A 16,109-nucleotide genomic window follows, 5' to 3' on the forward strand; every position below is an offset into this window, starting at 1 on the left:
TATTGTATGGATGGACATGCTTCTGGCTTGCTTAAAGTTTTTACCCTATCCATCTCCTTACTTTCTGAGGTGCTGCTTTTGATTTTCATATGCATTGACTTGATGCAAACAGTAGAGTCAGTCTACTTATGACATCACGGGCAGCATTTCTTTGAACACACTGCACCAAAATGTTTAAAAAGAGACCATCTCTTCACAATTTGAGGCTAAATCTTGAAACAAAATACCCTTGCTTCATGCGCTTGGCGCGCATTTGTGTGTGTGTGTGTGTGTGTTGTGGGGGGGTGGAAGGGGTTATGCACCCTTAACTACCTGTATAAATGGGAAACAAAGTGTCTAAAAGCAGCAAAAGCTGCAAACTGAAAGCATACACTGAGGCAACAAAATGTGTGAAAAAAGAAAGCACACGGAAGAGGACTCCTTTGCACTAATGTACTGTAGAATCTTGCCTTAAACTATTTGTATGGGATTATTTGGTGTGATCATAGTTTAAAGTAGCACTTAGGAGTGTGGGGGAAAACAAGCTTTACGTCTTGTAATGTGCCTTCCATTTGCAACTGATAACCAAGTATGATGTGTTTGTTTTGCAAAGGGTTCTGGATTTGAAATCTGGAAATATTCAAATAATCATGTGGATATATACAATTAACCAATACTAAAGAACTACGCTTACAGTTCAGTAATTTATAGTTCTTTCTTTAGCATAGGATTTTCCCCATTTTAGTAAATTTTGAGTATTTCCCTGCTCCCACTACTGGCTGGACAGACTTCCTCTTTGATGGTGGTGAATATTATAAGCTTTTAAATCTGTTGTCCACTTTTTAACAAAGGTGTACAGGGGTGTAGAATTCCTATAGCCCAGTGCCCAGGACATATTATTTGGGGTCAAGGGCAACACGCTTTCATGTTTATTTTATCCTTGGAACAAGTTGGCCCAGCCCCCTGCAGCACAAACATTTGGCTGCCAATCTAGAGGGAAGGCAACTGTCTGCAGTTGAAGTAATATTTGTGTCCATGTGTTAATGCTGTTCGAACTTGTATTAATGGTTCATTAGGGCAAAGCCTTTTTTATTAGGGTGAGCACTCTAAATAAACATTGTAAGGTCACAGCGCACAACTGACAGTGTTTACATTTAAAGAAAGTGTACACACATTTGAAAAGTTTAACAATATGAGGCTATGTATAATGCTCCCAGAATGCTCTCTTGATTAGACACAAACATTTGCAGAAGCTTGTAAATCAGTATAAAGATAAGAAGGAGGGGGGGGGGGACCGGGAGATTGAACTGGTCCAGTGTACACTCTCCCAACAATAGTACAACAACGAAAGTACACTGTTCCACGTAAGAAGAACTAGTGAGACCTGAACATTCAGGAGCGAGTACCCTCAAGCATCACAGTGGATGACTAGCATCATCATCGGGTAGTGCTCCACGCCAGGCTGGCAGTGCAGGGCCTGACGGGCTCCCCAACAGGGGGGCAACAAGCCGTTTTGTTCTTGGTAGTGACTGGTGAGTTCCAGCTATCTTAAGCGAGCATGTCTGCATTCAGGCACCAGCGCACAGAGGAGAGAACAAAAAAATGAAATAAAATTGGTTATTCATCACTACATATTTCATAATTTTAATCAATAGTCAGGGATGAAACCAAGATTAAAAACAAGGGAAAGTAATAAATTGAGTATCAATGCTCAATTACTTTCAAAAGCAGTAAACTCAGAGGGATATCACTCTGGAAATCCCCCTACACTAGGTCAACATGTTTCGCGTCGAGCGGTCCTTACGGATCCAATGACGCTTCATCAGGACCAAAATTCACAAGAAACGTGAGTCAGCTCTTCTCCTAAACAACAAAAATTATTTAACAATGTAAAAGTTCAAAATGTGTAAGCCGGTCACTTACATTGAAGTATACAAGCTTAGTCGTTGTCAGGTCGCCCGCCCCGAAGTTGAGATCAGGCTCCTTGGTAAGTACTGAAAATCAGTGTAACCATTTTCAACAAGCTTATAGGAAACTTGAAAATAAACAAGCACTTGCAAAGCCCACTGATCTGACATTGGCTGCCGGTCTTTAGATTTTGTCAATGTGTGTCTTCTTTTGACATGGCTTTGTAACAACAATTGGCAAAAAGCAAAAAAAATTTTTTGGGTCTCAAAAATCACACATTGCCACAGTAGTTCCTGGTACTACTTTGTGTGCCAGTATGCTCTTTGTTGAAAAGCAGAATGCTATCACTCACAGTAAAGTCAGCCGATAGGTAGATAGGCAGAGAAATAGAATTTTAATAAAAGCAAAATATCTTGGTTAACGCCAGACCTAATAAGGGGCCCAATTCTTTAAAAAAGTGTCAAAAATGCACACACGGTATAAGTCTTTGAATTAGTGACTTTCATGATTTCACAAGAATTTACAGAAGTAGACCAGGAAGTATTACTCCTATAACTTATGTGGTACCAAAGGGACAAGTTGATTTTTTTTTACAGGACAAAGAGATTTAAGAAGCAACCTGTCCCATGGACAAGTAGATATTTTATTAAATTACACTCCCCTGGGTGCATGACTAGTGCTTGCTGAGTTGCCGAAGATCAATGTGTACATTGTATTATGAAAAAGGTGACGTTGGGCAATGGATGAAATAGGAAAGGGTAGGAAAATAGGATACTGATACTTGGATTGTAAATTATACGTCATGGTTGGTTTCGTTTTTTTGTACCCAAACCAAAGGGTGAATTAGGAGACATGTTTTTGGAGAACCGTACCACCTCCTTGTGGTTATGATATTAATAAAAAAAAAAAAAAGTAGTCCTTATTTAGAAAATCACGAGTCAGGTTCTGTAACTGGTCCTGGACAAATTTATAAGGTTGGAAAGGGGTCCTCACCCCTCACCACATCTCGTGACATGTTCATCATTGGACCCCTCACACAGAATGATGATACACCTAGGTGGGCTGAACCAGTAATGTGGTAGCTTTGATATTGCAGGGATAGAAAATATAAAATTAGCTAGAGAGATGATTTTTGTCCATCTGGTAGATGGGAACTATAGAAGTAGAAAACAATATCAGCTACTAGGTATATACAGGAATACAAAACTCTCCCTGTTGTGGTGGAAAGTCCCTCGCATGGTGAAGACTTGCACCCCTGCTCTGAGCTGCAATGACATATGGATCCCTGGTGCTGATTTTTTGTCATTGATGATCACAGACCATGTGTGTGCTCCATGACATAGGCCTGTCTTGACGATTGCAGACTTGTTAGACCAGAAGGGGCTCCAAAAGCACCACACTTAAAAGTAGTAAAAAGTTACTGCCCTTACCAAAGAGTTAAGTAGTACGAGCATGGTGCTGGCATATACCATGATTTTAGTAAATATGATCTATAGTGTGAGAAGACCTTCTTAACTGTGTCACTGTAGTGGCACAGGTTCCACTGCAGCTTGCTTAATTTACCCTTTCCCTACACAAGGTTAGCATGTAGTGCTGTGAGGCATGCATGTGTTTGTGTGCACGTGCTGTGATGTATGTGTGCTTGTGAGTGATACAATACATGACGGCCTTGGGGGCCACTTTGAAAGCCCAGGGTTTTGGGAAGGCATGTGCCAGACGGATTTGACAATTGCTCGCATTCCTGAATGCTGGGTGGGACACACACTGGAAGAAGGGAGAGCCAGGCTCCATTGTGCACTTTAGAACAGTTCTTTGATTCTGAAAGGCCTGGGCATATTTGATCAAGAAGGAGCCAATAAGGGACTAATAATGAATAGGGCTGAGGGCCTTTGTTTTTTTTAAACTCATTTTTATTAAGCATTTCAGTCATATACAATGACAAATAATGTATTCGGATCTGATAAGTTACGTGAACATTGCACTCAAAGTGTTCGAATCGCATGCATGTATACACAGAATATGTGAAGCAGGAGTCATTGGTTCGAACTTGAACAGTGAATAAATTGGGAAGTCAGTTACATCGTTTTGGAATATGACAATTTGTACAATGTGCAACAATTGTTGTTTTCATTACCCTTCATTGCAGCCACCCATCCTCATTTAACAATTTTAGGAAGGGACTATGGGGGTTATTCTAACTTTGGAGGAGGTGTTAATCCGTCCCAAAAGTGACGGAAAAGTGACAGATTTACCACCAGCCGTATTACGAGTCCATTATATCCTATGGAACTCGTAATACGGCTGGTGGTATATCCGTCACTTTACCGTCACTTTTGGGACGGATTAACACTCCTCCAAAGTTAGAATAACCCCCTATGTACGGTAATTTCGGAATGGCCTAGGTCATCAATCTGCTCCACCAAGGGATTTGGGAGAGCTAGGGGACCCAAGAGGTTTCCGACTGAGGGAGGATGTGTGGGGGGGCTGTCAGGACCTAAGCTGGGAGTTCCTCTTTGTACGTCTGCAGGTCATGCATGAACACCTCCCACTCAGCTGCGTTAGGAACTCTGCACAATCCCCCCGCCTCCTCTAGCTTTAGTGCCATAGTTTTGGCCTTTCTTCATTTTAGCAGCGCTGTGCACCAGTAGTGCTAGCCCAGGAGAGTGTGGGCATTCCAATGCATGGCATTGGTTTTGCGGCCTATCAGAAGAGCAAGATCTATAAAGCTGGATGTTTAAAAATGTTTAAAGAGGTTGAGCAAGGCACATATGTCAGTCTGCTCTGATAACTCTGTGATGACTCCAGCAATGTAATTCCAAACACGCTCCACCGTCAGGTAGGTTCAAAACATGTGGGTCTGGTGTCAGTGTCGGGCCCTGGCATCGGATACATTCAGGGGAGGAACCACATATTTTATGCAGGGATTCTGGCTTGAGATAGTCCCTATGCAATGTGTTGTGCTCCTTATTCATGAATTCCCTGCCAATATCTCACTCCCAGCTCCTGCAAGTCGACAGTAAGGGGTCACAGACAGTATGCGCTAGTGCTCGGGTAAATCAGGTGATCAGGTGACACCCACTGCCTATAGTATGGAGCATATGCACCGTAATATGCCATAACTCAGCTAAGGTAGAAGTCTACCATATGCTAGAAAGTGCCTGGCTGGTATGCCCTAGTCTGTGCGCAACTGTACTCCTTCATGAAACAGAGCTCCCAGAGTGCCTATTCCCGCTGACTCCCAGTGTTGAAGGCCCGCTAATCCTAGCACTGGGTGAAATGGGTTAATGGCGGCTAGCCTAATTTCGGGAAACTACTGCAGGATGGAGGGCACAAGTCTGAGGCTGCGTCTGTAACTGTCATATGCAACCATGCTACTGAAGCTGGGTGGCCAGGTAGTAATTCAAAATTGGGAGCTCCTAGACCCTCCCCCTTTTTTACCAGTAGTTGCAGCATGTGCAGTGCGTCTGCCTTTGTTCCAGATGAAGCTTCCCAGTGCGGCATGGAGCTTATGGAAGACCCTGTTAGGGATATGCACCAGAAGCTTATGGAAATAGTATAGTAAGCGAGGGAGCATATCCGTTTCAGACAAGAAAATCCTGCCCTGAACCGTGAGTGTAACCCAAAAGGCCATCTGGGGGCTGAGGGAAGCGATGGCTCTGGTGAGGTTACTATCCATGAGGTCCATGAGTGCCATGGTAAATGTGTATTCCTAAGTATCAGAAGGTGCCGGGGTTCCCAGCGCAGGGTGTGAGTGTCTCCTACGAAGTGCTGGGGTGGACAGTCTAGATGTAGGGAGAACAGGAATGATTTGGTGCAGTTACCTCCCAGGCCTCAGGATTATAGACGTTATATCACTGATGTCTTGTCTAATGTTGCTTATATAGATTAAACATCATCGGCATACAGAGAGGCTGCGTGCATTAATTAGTCTAATGGCCACCTCCCAGCTCTTTGGCAAAGTTTTTGCACCAGGGACTCCATGGCTAGAGCAAAGAGGGGGGATAGGGGACAACCTTGGTGGGTCCTTCTACTCACTGGAAACAGAGGGGAAATGCATTGCCCAATCTTCACTCTGCCCATGGGGTCCCCATAAAAGAGACATATAAAGCTTTGCAGGCCGCGCATGGTTCCCAGTGTAGTGAGGGTGGAAAACATGTATTCCCAGTCCAGTGTATCAAACGCTTTTTCTAAACATAACATCATACAAGTGGCGTGTGGCCACTGAGCGGGGGGACATTCCATGACCCTGTGTAATCACTGGTTGTTGAGCGTAGTGGCCCTGCCTGGGATAAAGCCATTCTGTTCCATGTGGGCCACAGTGGGCATATGTTCCAGGAGCCGAGAGGCTATAATTTTGCTTAGTATTTTGTAATTGAATCCGAGCATGGAAAGTGGACAATATGAGGTCAGTTCTAATGGGTCTTTTCCAAATTTAGTATGGAGATCAGTAGAGACTCCTGGAGCGAGGGAGGGAGTTTTCCTTCCTCGAGGGCAGCTTGAAAGAGTTTGAGGAGTTTAGTGGCTAATGAGTGCATAGTGGCTCTATAAAGTTCTGTGGGGAACCTGTCAAGCCCTGGGGTTTTGCAAGTGGCTGCATCACTGATTTCGCCTTGTGTTTCTCGTATCGTAATGGGCTTGTTGAGTTCTTCTCTGATTAGGGGCTCAATAACAGGCAACTTGGCCACTCTGAGTAAGGTGTACATACTCATTGTCCTAATTTCAGAGGGAGAGTTATATAAGGTTCATAGTGTGAGGTGAATGCATCATTTATGTCCATTTGGTTTGTGAGTAAGCACGTAGGGGTATGTCTGATCACTGTGCTAGGGGGATTGCGCTGCGCAGGAGCCATGCCAGCAGTCAACCTGATTTGCTTCCCACCGCATGCTTTCTGGCCTTGTACGCTCTGAAATCTAGGTAAGGGCTGAGAGCCTTTGTAGCCTTTTGACAGGCATATACCAGTAAGGCCGACATCCAAGTTGATCCTTTAGTCACTCTCATTGGCTTCAGTTTTGGGGATATCAAGAGTGGAGTCGCCCCTGCTGTGACAGGCTGCTTCCTGGACAAAGGAAATGAGGAGGAGTGGGCACTTTAAATTAGGCATCCCACAACACAGACTTGAAGAGTAAGACAATAGATTACATCTGTGCCTGGAAAGGGGTTATAAAAAGGGGAGCTTGAGCTTCCCAAAATTGTAAAACTGCAGCTGCACATCACTGTGTGGAAGCTCATCACGAATCCTGCTTGTTGTGACCAGGACTAGGGACTAAGTTATGGTAGCCTTTCTGCTGGGTAAGGGAACATCACCCAAGACCGATTGCCCGAGAGCTTGGAGCACCAACACTTGCCTGCTGAGACAAGAGGACCCTGTGAGAGGGAAGTGAGTGCCTGGAGGGAGTGAGGACCAGGGGGTATCCAATTGAGTGTATCCCTGGAACCCCTGGAGATTATGATCCACATTTGGTTGCTGCTGTTTGTGTCTCCTGTGTGCCAGATTGGGACCACTGTGAAGATTAAGAGCAGACGCCCTGGTGCATTTCTGTGACAAGACTAGGGCACTCGCCCTGTGCAGCATTGTGACTCAGATAGGCCGTCATCGGAGTGATGCAGTTCACAACCACGTATTCCAGGTGGGGCCACAGTGGAGATTGAGGGCCATTGCCCTGGTGCAGTGTCTGACCATAAAACATATCGGGTTGCGACCTGTGGAAGCAGAACATAGATTAATTCACTCGAACCCAGAAGCACTCAAGACCTGCTGCCACACTCAAGAAGGATTTGCCACACAATCAGAAGAACGCCGTGGACACCCGCCACCTCGCCCGCAGCATCCAGACTTCTGCTCACCATCGGGCCACTGACGTACCCCCAGGCTTTACGAATTGCAGCTCCAGCGAGAGTGAATTAGACTGATAGCCAGGCCACTGAGCCTCTGGGGGGAACTTGTTCTGACTGAAAGCACTACAACTTTGACTTTTAAGAAGCCTTTGTGGAACATCTTAGACTTGTACTTACTAGCGGGCCTAGTCTGAATGTTGCTTCACATGAGTGGGGAATAACCATAGCCCTTAGAAAGAGAAGTGGGACTCAGGTACTGACTTACCTGGACAAAGCTAGAGTGCTGGCTTTACGAAGACTGTGTGGCAGGCATGGCCCGTCCTTTAGGGCGGAAGGGCCACACACCCCCACCTTTTGCACCTCATAAAGAGTGTCTGTCAGACTGAGCAAAGGTCAGCCTGATAGACACTCTTCATGTACAGGTCAGGCAGCCAGGAGCAGACATGCACGATTTGCGCAGACTCCTGGCTGTCTGAACTGAACTGGTGGGCTGAAGAGATCACACCTCCTATGGGCGTGGCCTCCTCGGCTCAGCAAAGGTGCCTCGAGGCCCTCCCCCGGGTGACGAGGAAAGCGTCACCCATTGACTTCGACCTGGGTGCGTCAGGTTTAAGCCCTGAAGCGCCCAGTGCGATTGTCAATCAGTGACACTTCGGCAGAGTGAGGTGGGGTCAGCAGTCTCACTGACCCCATCCCACTCTGTGACAAGGCTGGGACTGCTGCCTTCCAGTCCCAACCCTCCTGGGACCCCCGAGGCTGAATGTAAGTGTGTGTGTGATCTTTTTTACTGAATGTTCGGTGCGTGTATGTGTGAATGTTGATGAGTGTTGTTAATGGATGTGTGTGTGTGTGTGTGAAAGTGTGAGTGTGCTTCCCGCCCGCTCCCCTTCCTCCTAAAACTGCCGGCCGCCACTGCTGTGTGGGTTATTTATGTGCTGTATTTTAATACATAAATACAATTTTTTCCGTCAAACCAAGTATCTGTGGACATTCATTTATTGGGGATGCTGAATGTATGTTTCAGTTACGAATCTGTGTACATTTGCACCTAGCACCCCCCCCATCAAGACGTCTTGAACTGCATGTCCCGCAATGCCGCTGAGAGTCAAGTGCTCATTTGCCCAGTTGCTCAGAGCCCGGGGGAGAACCCGGGACATGAGGAGAAAAAGGCCTCAAACGCCATGGATTGGTCCAGTAGCTCCTGCTTGCACCATGCCCTGCTGAAACAGGTTGTGACACCCTCCTTTGCTACTGGACATTAGTGATACTAGCCCTAACAGTACCTCATTTGTCTTGGGACCAGCTCTTATCTTGAGCTATAGTCTGGCATACTACTGCAACGAACACAGGGGAAACAGCCTTTACTACGCAGTACGTTTACCATGCATGGTAAGTAAATAAGGTGAATTTGTCATGCGTTTCAACCCCTGCTGGGCCTTGGTCACAATATTGGGCGCCATTTTGTTCAAATCATGTTTACACAAAAAATGCTTCAAAACAAACAAAAGACTACCGTACCGATCTAACTAAGAAAGCATCACTGCAGCCATTTTACAGTGGAGTTAGTCCATACCAAAAATAAGCCTTCATTGTATCTTGACACCAATTGCTTAACGTCTCAGCTTGAATCATATCAAAACATTGCATAAATATTTATATAATTCACATTTTTTATTGTTTTGAAAATCAAACCTAACAATATATATATATATACATATGTTCGATGGCATGTGTAGCTGCAGATACACATGCTTTGCACATCCCGCCATCTAGTGTTGGGCTCAGAGTGTTACAAGTTGTTTTCTTCGAAGAAGTCTTTTCGAGTCACGAGATCGAGGGACTCCTCCCATTTCGGCTCCATTGCGCATGGGCGTCGACTCCATCTTAGATTGGTTTTTTTCCGCCATCGGGTTCGGACGTGTTCCTTTTCGCTCCGTGTTTCGGGTCGAAAAGTTAGTTAGAATCTCGGAAAAATCGTCGGTATTGTTTGCGTTCGGTATCGGGTTAGTTACTACAGATCGACACCGACTTTTGAAGAGCTCCGGTGGCCCTTCGGGGTTTTTTCGATCCCCCGTCGGGGCCTGGTCGGCCCGGCCACGTGTCTCTTCAAGGCTGATGGAACGGACTCCATTCCGCTTCTGCCCAAAATGTCACAACAAGTATCCGTATACAGATCAGCATCTGGTCTGTAACTTGTGTTTGTCTCCAGAGCACAAGGAAGATACTTGTGAAGCCTGTCGAGCGTTTTGGTCGAGGAAGACATTAAGAGACCGAAGAGCGAGAAGACTGCAGATGGCGTCGGCGCCGACAGGACAAGGGCGTTTCGAGGAGGAAGAAGAAACCTTCTCCATTCAGGAGTCGGACTCAGACGAGCTTGATCCCGAAGAAACGCTGAAAACCGTGAGTAAGATGTCGAAACATAAAGCTCACGAGAAGACCACAAAAGCCCAGGGGACACCACCGCCAACAGGCCATGGCTTAACCCGAAAAATAGGTGACCGATCATCGGCACCGAAAAAGGGCACGCTTGTGTCGAAGTCATCAGACTCCGGTCGAGATACCGGCACACAGCAATCTCGGGCCCGAGACAGCGGCTCCGAGCAAGTTCGGCACCGAGACAGTGGCACCGAAATGGGTCGGCACCGAGACACCACGACGCCGAAAATAAAGAAGGTTTCGTCGGAGCCCAAAAAGGCGACCGAAAAGGTTTCGATTCCGAAACATCCAGCCTCGGAACCGAAAACAGGTTCCTACACAGAGGAACAGGGGTTGTCCTCCCAAATGCAAGGACATAAGTTCGGACAAGAACTTGAATCAATGGAACCAGACTACACTCAAAGGAGGCTCCACATTCAAAAGGACACAGGGAAGATAAGCACTCTTCCCATAATTAAAATGAAAAGAAGACTTGCCTTTCAAGAAAAGGACAAGCAGCCACAGGCAAAGGTGGCAAGACAAACAACTCTGCCACCATCTCCACCACCATCAATGCACACATCACCGGTAGCCACTCCACCACTGATGCAATCCCCGACTCATACTGCAATGAGTCAAGATGATCCCGACGCATGGGACCTTTATGATGCTCCGGTGTCAGATAACAGCCCAGACTGTTACCCTGCGAGACCGTCGCCACCTGAAGACAGTACATCCTACTCAAGGTCTCAAGGGCAGCTGCTTTTCATAACGTCACCTTGCATGCAGAACCGATTGAGAATGACTTTTTGTTCAATACACTATCCTCCACTCATAGCCAATACCAAAGCTTACCTATGCTCCCTGGAATGCTAAAACACTCCAAACAAGTATTTTTAGGATCCTGTGAAAGGCAGGGCAATAACTCCAAGGGTGGAGAAAAAGTACAAGCCACCGCTAACAGACCCTGTTTATATTACGCAGCAATTAACACCAGACTCTGTGGTTGTCGGGGCAGCTCGCAAGAGAGCAAACTCTCACACCTCGGGAGACGCTCCACCTCCAGACAAGGAGAGTCACAAATTCGACGCTGCAGGGAAAAGGGTTGCAGCACAAGCAGCAAACCAATGGCGCATTGCCAACTCACAAGCACTTCTGGCAAGATACGATAGAGCTCATTGGGACGAAATGCAGCATTTCATAGAACACTTACCCAAAGAGTTCCAGAAAAGGGCACAACAAGTGGTGGAGGAAGGACAAAGTATCTCAAATAATCAGATACGATCAGCAATGGATGCAGCAGATACAGCTGCAAGGACAGTAAATACTGCAGTAACAATAAGGAGACACGCATGGTTGCGTACGTCAGGATTCAAGCCGGAAATACAACAAGCTGTGCTGAATATGCCTTTTAATGAACAGCAGTTGTTTGGGCCGGAGGTGGACACTGCTATTGAGAAACTTAAAAAAGGCACTGATACGGCAAAAGCCATGGGCGCACTCTACTCCCCACAGAGCAGAGGCACATTTCGCAAGACACAATTTAGGGGGGGGTTTCGAGGTCAACCTACAGAAGCCACAACCTCACAAGCAAGGCCCACTTATCAAAGCCAATATCAGTGGGGAAGTTTTCGGGGGCAATATAGAGGGGGACAATTCCAAAAGAATAGAGGGAAGTTCCAAAGCCCCAAAACTCCTCAAAACAAGCAGTGACTTCCAAGTCACACATCCCCAACACATAACACCTGTGGGGGGGAGACTAAGCAATTTTTACAAACATTGGGAGGAGATAACAACAGACACTTGGGTACTGGCAATTATCCAGCATGGTTATTGCATAGAATTTCTCAAATTCCCTCCAAACGTCCCACCGAAAACACACAATATGTCAAAACAACACATGGATCTTCTAGGACTAGAGGTCCAGGCATTGCTACAGAAAGGAGCAATAGAATTAGTACCAATACAACAGAAAGGAACAGGAGTTTACTCTCTGTACTTTCTCATACCCAAAAAGAACAAAACACTAAGGGGGTTATTCTAACTTTGGAGGAGTGTTAATCCGTCCCAAAAGTGACGGTAAAGTGACGGATATACCACCAGCCGTATTACGAGTTCCATAGGATATAATGGACTCGTAATACGGCTGGTGGTAAATCCGTCACTTTTCCGTCACTTTTGGGACAGATTAACACCTCCTCCAAAGTTAGAATAACCCCCTAAGACCTATATTAGATCTAAGAACATTAAATACCTACATCAAATCAGACCACTTTCACATGGTGACATTACAAGACGTAATCCCACTGCTCATACAACAAGACTACATGACAACACTAGACCTAAAGGATGCATATTTCCACATACCAATACATCCTTCACACAGAAAGTACCTAAGATTTGTATTCTAAAGGGTACACTACCAATTCAAAGTGTTGCCATTCGGAATAACTACTGCGCCAAGAGTCTTTACAAAATGCCTGGCAGTAGTAGCTGCGCATATCAGAATGCAGCAAATACATGTGTTCCCGTACCTAGACGATTGGTTAATCAAAACCAACACACTAGAACGGTGTTCACAACACACAAAGTACGTCGTAGAAACCCTACAAAAACTAGGTTTTTCAATCAACTACACAAAGTCACACCTTCAGCCATGTCAGACACAGCAATACTTAGGGGCAACAATCGACACAGCAAGAGCGATTGCCACACCAAGTCCACAAAGAGTACAAGCATTTCACAATGTAATACAGGTCATATATCCAAACCAAAGGATACAAGTCAAAATAGTAATGAAACTACTAGGCATGATGTCCTCATGCATAGCCATTGTCCCAAATGCAAGATTGCACATGCAGCCCTTACAACAGTGCCTAGCATCACAATGGTCACAGGCACAGGGTCAACTTCTAGATCTAGTGTTGATAGACCGCCAAACATACACCTCGCTTCAATGGTGGAACAATATAAATTTAAACTAAGGGCGGCCTTTTCAAGACCCAGTGCCTCAATTCGTAATAACTACAGATGCCTCCATGATAGGGTGGGGAGCACACCTCAATCAACACAGCATTCAGGGACAATGGAACACTCAGCAAAAACAGTTTCACATAAATCACCTAGAACTATTGGCAGTATTTCTAGCGTTAAAAGCTTTTTAACCAATAATAAGCCACAAACACATGTTTGTCAAAACAGACAACATGACAACGATGTATTACCTAAACAAACAGGGAGGGACACACTCAACACAGTTGTGTCTCCTGACACAGAAAATATGGCATTGGGCGATACACAACCACATTCGCCTATTAGCACAGTTTATTCCAGGAATTCAGAATCAATTAGCAGACAATCTCTCTCGGGATCACCAACAAATCCACGAATGGGAGATTCACACCCAAGTACTACAGACTTACTTCCAAAATTGGGGGACACCACAAATAGACCTATTTGCAACAAAAGAAAACGCAAAATGCCAAAGCTTCGCATCCAGGACCCACAAGATCAGTCTCTGGGCAATGCATTATGGATGAGTTGGTCAGGGATATTTGCATACGCTTTTCCCCCTCTCCCACTCCTTCCATATCTAGTAAACAAGTTGAGTCAAAACAAACTCATACTCATAGCACCAACTTGAGCAAGACAACCTTGGTACACAACACTACTAGACCTCTCAGTAGTACCTCATGTCAAACTACCAAACAGACCAGATCTATTAACTCAACACAATCAACAGATCAGACACCCCAATCCAGCATCGCTGAATCTAGCAATTTGGCTCCTGAGGTCTTAGAGTTCAGACACTTAGACCTTACACAAGAATGTATGGAAGTCATAAAACAAGCTAGGAAACCAACCACTAGACATTGCTATGCAAATAAGTGGAAAAGGTTTGTTTATTATTGCCATAATAATCACATTCAACCTTTACATGCATCTGCTAAAGACATCGTAAGTTACTTGCTACATCTGCAAAAGTCAAAACTACCTTTTTCATCCATTAAGATACATCTTACCGCAATTTCAGCTTACCTGCAAATTACACACTCAACTTCATTGTTTAGGATACCAGTCATTAAAGCCTTTATGGAAGGCCTAAAAAGAATTATAGCATCAAGAACACCACCAGTCCCTTCATAGAACCTCAACATTGTCTTAACACGACTCATGGGACCACCTTTTGAGCCCATGCACTCATGTGAAATGCAATATTTATCTTGGAAAGTTGCATTTCTAATTGCCATCACATCTCTAAGAAGAGTAAGTGAAATCCCAGCATTTACCATACAAGAACCATTTATTCAAATACACAAGCATAAAGTAGTTCTTCGAACAAATCCAAAATTCTTACCAAAAGTCATATCACCGTTCCACTTGAATCAAACAGTAGAACTACCAGTGTTCTCCCCACAACCAGATTCTGTAGCTGAGAGAGCACTACATACGTTAGACATCAAAAGAGCGTTAATGTACTACATTGACAGAACCAAACAAATTCGGAAAACAAAACAATTATTTGTTGCTTTCCAAAAACCTCATTCAGGAAATCCAATTTCCAAACAAGGCATTGCTAGATGGATAGTTAAATGCATTCAAACCTGTTATCTCAAAGCAAAGAGACAACTGCCTATTACACCAAAGGCACACTCAACTAGAAAAAAGTGTGCTACCATGGCCTTTTTAGGAAACATTCCAATGACTGAGATATGTAAGGCAGCCACATGGTCTACGCCTCATACGTTTACCAAGCACTATTGTGTGGATGTGTTAACAGCACAACAAGCCACAGTAGGCCAGGCAGTACTAAGAACTTTGTTTCAAACAACTTCAACTCCTACAGGCTGAGCCACTGCTTTTGGGGAGATAACTGCTTACTAGTCTATGCAAAGCATGTATATCTGCAGCTACACATGCCATTGAACGGAAAATGTCACTTACCTAGTGTACATCTGTTCGTGGCATGAGACGCTGCAGATTCACATGCGCCCACCCGCCTCCCCGGGAGCCTGTAGCCGTTTCGAAGTTGATCTTGAACATTTGTAAATTTGTAAATATATCACCTTAAACTACATTATGTACATACATGTTTACTCCATTGCATGGGCACTATTACAGTAATACACAACTCCTACCTCACCCTCTGCGGGGAAAACAATCTAAGATGGAGTCGACGCCCATGCGCAATGGAGCCGAAATGGGAGGAGTCCCTCGATCTCGTGACTCGAAAAGACTTCTTCGAAGAAAACAACTTGTAACACTCCGAGCCCAACACTAGATGGCGGGATGTGCAAAGCATGTGAATATGCAGCGTCTCATGTCACGAACAGATGTACACTAGGTAAGTGACATTTTCCATATATATAAGTTCCCATGCATGTCAAAGGTATCTTTGTGGTAAAGGCATGCACGGTAATGTCATATAATGCAAAATGCTTGAATAAATCTCAGAATTTTAAACCCTGGTGGATGTCCTTAGTGCGAGGCGTAATCCATTGTGCGTCCTGTGCTCACTGTGCCATGTGTCTCTTTACTGAAGAGGTGCCATTCTGGATGGGACCTTGCTTGGCACTTTGGCTGGACTGTTCCTATAGGAGAAGGATCAAGACTGATAGCTTCTGTCCTTTAAGATAGGCGCTGTGTACAAAATAATTATGTCCTCAAATGCTGCTGGAGCAGTTAACAGTAGCTGAGATTAATTCAAGGTTTCCTTCAAACTTTGTTGTTGTTTGGTAGTCTGGAATAAGTAATCCAGAGCACTTGTACAACAGTTTTACGTAACTTTAATGAGTACGTCACCAAGGATTCAGTGCTCACCTCGTGTAGGAAAATCATAGAAGTAAAACATGAAGAATGGCTTGCAGGAGAGATGGTACCTCATAGACCTATGTTATTTCATAGTTCTAACACCTACTTCTGTTACAGGTATGTAGTTATATGTGGCTTTCCTAGCCTTTGAGTGGTTTTAT

General features: G+C 44.8%; 1 protein-coding gene across 3 annotated transcripts in view; it reads left to right on the forward strand.

The window, feature by feature from the left end:
- Positions 1–16,109, forward strand: part of ACBD4 (acyl-CoA binding domain containing 4) — a 224,830-nt gene that overhangs the window by 121,659 nt on the left and 87,062 nt on the right. The gene's annotated exons all lie outside the window — the stretch shown is intronic.

This window comes from Pleurodeles waltl, chromosome 6 (genome assembly GCF_031143425.1).
Source record: "Pleurodeles waltl isolate 20211129_DDA chromosome 6, aPleWal1.hap1.20221129, whole genome shotgun sequence".
NCBI classification, from domain to species: domain Eukaryota; kingdom Metazoa; phylum Chordata; class Amphibia; order Caudata; family Salamandridae; genus Pleurodeles; species Pleurodeles waltl.